The sequence below is a fragment of the Bubalus kerabau genome, chromosome 1, assembly GCF_029407905.1.
Source record: "Bubalus kerabau isolate K-KA32 ecotype Philippines breed swamp buffalo chromosome 1, PCC_UOA_SB_1v2, whole genome shotgun sequence".
NCBI classification, from domain to species: Eukaryota; Metazoa; Chordata; class Mammalia; order Artiodactyla; family Bovidae; genus Bubalus; species Bubalus kerabau.
The window spans coordinates 30,894,024-30,900,023 of NC_073624.1; the positions used below are offsets into that span (position 1 = coordinate 30,894,024).

At 41.2% G+C, this 6,000-nt stretch overlaps 1 long non-coding RNA gene across 2 annotated transcripts in view; it reads right to left on the minus strand.

Moving 5' to 3' along the window:
• Positions 1-3,680, minus strand: part of LOC129645834 (uncharacterized) — a 215,603-nt gene extending 211,923 nt beyond the window's left edge. For both annotated transcript variants that reach the window (XR_008711520.1, XR_008711519.1), the window contains exon 1: positions 3,552-3,680. This is a non-coding gene — a long non-coding RNA (uncharacterized LOC129645834). The remainder of the gene's footprint in view (positions 1-3,551) is intronic.
• Positions 3,681-6,000: the final 2,320 nt, after the last annotated feature.

Below are 6,000 nucleotides of genomic sequence, written 5' to 3' on the forward strand. Positions count from 1 at the left end.
CCCGTGTCTCCTGCATTGTTTCTATACCACTGAGCCAGGAGGGAAGCCTTGGGTGATCTATTTTGAGCAAAAGGACCAGACAGAGAGAAGAGGCTGCAGAACTACACATGGTGGCTGGCTTTATGAAGAGTGTGCCAGATGCCATCCATGGTCCTCTAATATCCACCACTTCTTTCTCTTAGGAACAGAACCCCATAGCTCAGGGACTTCTTTCTTTTAGCAACAGAACCCCATAGTTTAGGGACTTCCTTGTTGACTCAGACAGTAAAGAATCTGCCTGCAATGCAGGAGACCCAAGTTTAATCCCTGGGTTGGGTAGATCCCCTGGAGAAGGGAATGGCTACACACTCCAGTATTCATGCCAGTACAATCCCATGGACAGAGAAGCCTGGAGGGCTACAGTCCATGGGGTCACAAAGAGTCAGACATGACTGAGTGACTAACACTCAAACTCAAACTCCCCCTACTTTTATCTAGGTTTGGCTGTTTGGCTAGATACTTTCCCAGCCTCCTTGACAGCTAGCTTCCAAACAATGGAATTTTCGGTTGAATTTTCGGTTGACATCTGTCAAATTAAAAACAAATCTGGATTTTAGTCAAAAGGATTATTGTGAAAGTGCTGGGAAGGGATGACTGCAATGGGAGAAAAGAGAACTACTACAACGGGGAGAGCATTCTGACTGCACGAACTGCACGTGTCAGGCAAAACAGGTTTCTTCCACCAAGAGGAGGAAATCTAGGCTAAAAAGAACCAGGCATAGGATAGTGGATGGAACGGTGGCAAAGTCAGACAGTAGATCAAAGAATGTTTCACTCTGAGCCCAGCTTGTTTTTGGGGAGACATTTAAGGAGGGATTGTACCCGAGTTCAGACTGAAGGCAGATCAAATTTCAAGGGGCACAAGGGAAGGAGAAAATCTTAACCAAAGCTTGGTTAATAAATATTTTGTTCCCAGTGATCAGTGGAGACAAAACAGTTCAGTTAATCAGTTAGGAAGCAAAGAATGGGAATGTGGAGAGTCAGTGTCTGGTCTTGTAATACACAAACAAGAGAGGCCTCCTTGAATTCTTACCTAAACCATGGGTAAGGGGGGTTCTTTGCAGTAAGCTGTTTCTCAGAACAGAAAGAGGAGGGATTTATTTAACCATCACTGGTTTCCAGAATCCCAGGGCTCTGGTAAAGTTTGGCACGGTCATAATCTTAAGAGGAATCTGTACTTCCTCTTTGGCCTGTTAGGGGTAGGAGCTTCAATTTGGTGATGATGAGTCACCCTCAAGGAGGGTATAACCTGAGATGGGAGGAACCTGGGTGCCTGCATGGTTTTATGGAACAAAGCTGTCGACTTGCCCTGGTCAGCTCACCTACTTTTGGACTATTGGGAAAGAGAGAAATAAGTTTCCTTCTAGTTTGCCATGTTTTATTTTCAAGTCTCCTACTTAGAGCCACTTTGCCAGTACTCTCATGAATAAAAACAACCCCTGCAAACAAGAAATTTTTATGTTTTTGATACCACAGGCACCCTGTAAGCATCATCTTCAAATATGAGTTAATATTAAACACAGAGCTCCCTTGCCAGTATTCATATTCTCATTAATCTATGAACGCCGGAAGCATCAAATGCTCAATTTTACTCTTCTTTTTCTATGTCATACAGGAAAAGAATTCTGTTTCAGTTCCTGAAATGAACAAAAAACTTTCCATTCACATAGCAATGGAACATTACAAAAGACACACTTATTTTGGACTAAATAATATATGTCAAAATGAGTTTTTGTGGTATTGTGGGGCTTTTTGAAAGCAGCTTAAAATGACATAATGTTCTACCATTTGATTCAAATGGCCTTTAAGTCAGTAATACACTCCTTTATTGGAAATGTAGACATGGGAAGATATGGAAGTTTGACCAAGAGTGTTTAAAAGAACAAACTAATCACGATCAACCACATACTACTCTATGTCAGACATAGTAAGGTACCTGTTAAAGGTTGTTCCCAAAGGGAGCAGACATGTGATATGCCTTGCTAACTAAACAATTACATGTATGCCTGCTGTTAGTGGAACAGCTCCTCAAATTCCAAAGGTCTTTCCTTTCTTAAATTTCTCAAACAGGCCTAATAACATAAATAAGAGTTATTGATTAGTCTAGGTTCCTCTAGTGAAAAAATAGTCCAACATCAAAACTGCCTAGGAAGGCTGTTTGTTCAACTTAATCTAAATAAAGAATTGGTTAAGAGTAATCACTGCAGGCTCTTTGATTCACTGGATCATTGAATTCACTGTCTCAGTTGAGTTCTTAATGATTTTCAAATACATTTTGGAGAAGTTACCTATCCTAGTGAAAAATGAGCCTTTATGGTTTTAATTTTCTGCATCTCCTCTGTATTTTGTGTGCAACCTTAAAATGTTGTGAAATTATTCCAAATATTTACTGTCTATTCTTTCCCTTTTTAAAAAGGCCCAAGAAGAGACATGAGACATAAAGCCAAATTTATGTCATTTTTCACCTAAGTACTCAGAGTTTCAAAAGCATTCTTTCCTCTCCCAAATCACCTCTTCCCCTAGTGGCTTCTGCAAAGTTCTACTTAAATGCATAAGCTCCCCACTGGGGACATTATCAATTAAGAACTTCTCTCTGCTCCAGGCCTTTAACTTTGAAGTAATTCAACAATCTTTTACATATTAAAAACAATCTCACTTCCAGAAGCCTTGGTGTTTCTCGCTGATGCAAGAAAAGAGAAAAGGTCATCTTTTTTGTATAGTGGTACCAACAAAGGAGAAGAGCACTAAGCCCTAAAGAATTCACTGCAACTTTTTTCTTTTTCGTTTAAGCTTAAAACCTTACCTATCATTACAAAGCAAAACAGAAATGTACCTGTCATTAGACTAAATTTGCTGATAAATAAGTACTCTTCTGCTTTTGAAAATCCTTTACAAAGAAGATTAACAAAAGCAGTTCCTACAAGGTAATTATTATACTGATACATGCTTTTACTTTTTAAAACAAACCGATTTCCCATGTTCTTACTTTGAGGGGATAATGCTAAAGTCCACAAGAAGAAATCTTGTGGAAATGAGGACATAACCTGAGTTAGACATATTCCAGCGTTTTTCTCAGATGTTCCAGGTCCTTTCTTAAATACTGTGGATTCGGTACGTAATAAGAAATGCAACTGAGTCGAGGACAGTTGGAAGTTCCTCTGTATGTGTTGTTCAAAAAATAATAATTTTGTAAGTCTACGTGACAAAACTGTACAGTTCTTCGGCTATTGTTAACAGCATTCTCTCCAGCAGTTGTCTAAGAGAGCATGACGTAGTAGATACTCAACGAACAATTACTGAATTGAAAGGATGGTTGACCTGTAACAAAGCTTGCATATATTCCTTGGTTTAAAATACCTGCTCTTTTAAACAAACGGACTCTCAAAAAAAGTGGATACAAAATTGATTTTTAAATTACTGAGTTCCTACAAAGGAGTGTTTCTACCTACAAAATACGTCAATGGGATGTGAACACTTCCAATTAGCTGCAACCATTGGACAAGTTTTCTTACCTCTCAGAGTTCACTGTTTTCCTGGATGCTCAGGAGGCCACAGCTAGCCCTCGCGATAATTTCCGGTAGGGGTGTCTCCCGGCTCTGCTGCTTGGGGGCGGGGCCTGCAGAGGGCGGGGCTGGCAGAGGTGGGCCGGCCGGGGCGGAGCTTGTGTGTGCGTGCGCGCGCCGGCCTGCAGACTCTGTGGTCAGGGGACTGTAGCCCTTAGTCTCCTCTGTCCATGGGATTCTCCAGGTAAGAATACTAGAGTGAGTTGCCATCTCCTCCTCTAGGGGATCTTCCTGACCCAGGGAGAGAACCCGCATCTCTAGCGTCCGCAGATTCTTTAAAACTAGAGCCACCAGGGAAGGCCAGCGTTGGAGCTTGCCTGGTGGAATTGATAGCGCTAAGGCGAGGCTCCTGGCCGAAGTGAGTTGGAAAGTCTTGGGGTGAAGAGCCTTGACCAAATGTTCAGTTTTGAAAATTTCTCTAGTTTAGCCTGCGACACATGATTAGAGTCAACAATTTGAAGTGGCCAGCTCACTTGATGCATTCTAATGAACCTCTTGAAAGCTTTAACATTCGGAGACCTGATCATGAAACCCTGTGGGATAAATTGGATGACTATTACACAATTGTCAAGGAACACTGCTGCTGAATCAAAGTCAGGCCACAGGTCTCAATGCCACTAAAACATGCGGTGATGGTCAGAAGGCCAAGATCCATGATCACTCGAGTTGAATCTCTGATGAAAAATGTATGCTAGGAATTCTCTACTGCAGGGATCCCCACCCTCGGAGCTGCATCTCAGTACCTCCTACCAGATCAGGGGCAGCATTAGAGAAGAAATAAAGTAAAGTGCACAATAAATGAAATGCACTTGAATCATCTTGTAAACCATTTCCTTCACCCCAGGTCCCTGAAAAAATTGTCTTCCAGGAGATCCGTCTGCCAAAAAGGTTGGGACCGTTGCTTTGGTACCCTATGCATCAGGTCAATAACGTCCAGCAGTTTAAGCAGGATCCACGACGCACAACGTGTCTTTACTCCATTTTCAATGTACACATCAGGTATGAGATCCTCTGCTATGAAGAATAGGGTCATCTTCAAATAAGTGCAGGAACATGGTCATCTTCAATTAAGTGCAGTGTCGCTTTATCTCCTTTACCTGGTGAAAATGATTTTCTCAGGCCTGCAGATTATATATAACACTGATGTCGTTGTTGAGTTGCTAAGTCCTGTCCAACTCTTTTGTGATGCCATGAACTTAGCCTGTCACACTTCTCTGTCCATGGGATTTTTCAGGCAAGTATACTTCAGTGGGTTGCCATATCCTACTTCAGGGGATCTTCCCAACTCAGGGATTGAACCTGAGTCTCTTGCATTGTTAGGCAGATTCTTTACCACTGAGCCACCAGGGAAGCCCATAACACTGATGAAGTCTCTTTAGTTCAGAACTTTTTATTTTGTGTACAAGGCATTTACCATGTTCCTGACTTTAGTGTCTAGGAAAGAGGAAGCATGTGTAATAATGGCAACACAGAGCTGCATTCGAGGTATCTGGAGGAGGGCATGGCAACCCACTCCAATATTCTTGCCTGGAGAATCCCATGGATAGAGGAGCCTGGTGGACTACAGTCCACTGAATGCAAACAGTTGGATGCAACTTAGCATGGACAAAAATCAAAGTACACAAAAATCAAAGTACTAGATTGGAAAAAATAAAAAGAAAATTGGACTAATATTAATGATGGTGATTAAATCAGACAATGCACACACTATGCCCAGCATTGCACCAGGCATGCAGTACATACGCATTTGATGGTAATAATTATTTTCTTTTACAAGAGTGAAAGGAAAAATTTATTCTACCTGGTGACATTGTTCTGATTCTGAGGGAAAGTAATGAATTTTTGTAATATGCATGAACTTTTCATCTTACATATACATGTTGCAGTCTCTCTCCTCTTTTTTTTTTTTTTTTAGAAGAATAAGATAGAAGGGAACCAAATACCTGACTAGAAAACACCTGCCTCCTTTCACCTGACCTTCCAGGATACCCCCTTGCTCTCAGATCACTGTCACCTCCACTGCTTTTGTCTGATTTCTGCCTGTTGTTCTCCATTTGGCTTGGCTCTCGAGGAGCCACCTGCAAGGCTTTTGTTTCTCCACCTATTGAGTCTCCCTTTGAGTAGAAGAAAGAAAAGATTTCCAAAGTCTGAACCAAAACATTTTTTTAAGTACCTAACAATAAAAGGGGCATGAAACTATTTACCAACTTCACTTACATCCAGTAAAATTTCCATTTACAGGGTGTTGCATTAAGTTGATTGCTTTCTTCTCTGTAAATAAAGACTTAAATTTCAGCTCACAGGAAAAACTGATACTGAGATACCCATAAAATGATACCAGCAGCACCGGACAGGGAAATGTTCAAGGCAGGGTGGTGAGGAAAACAAAACTTAGATG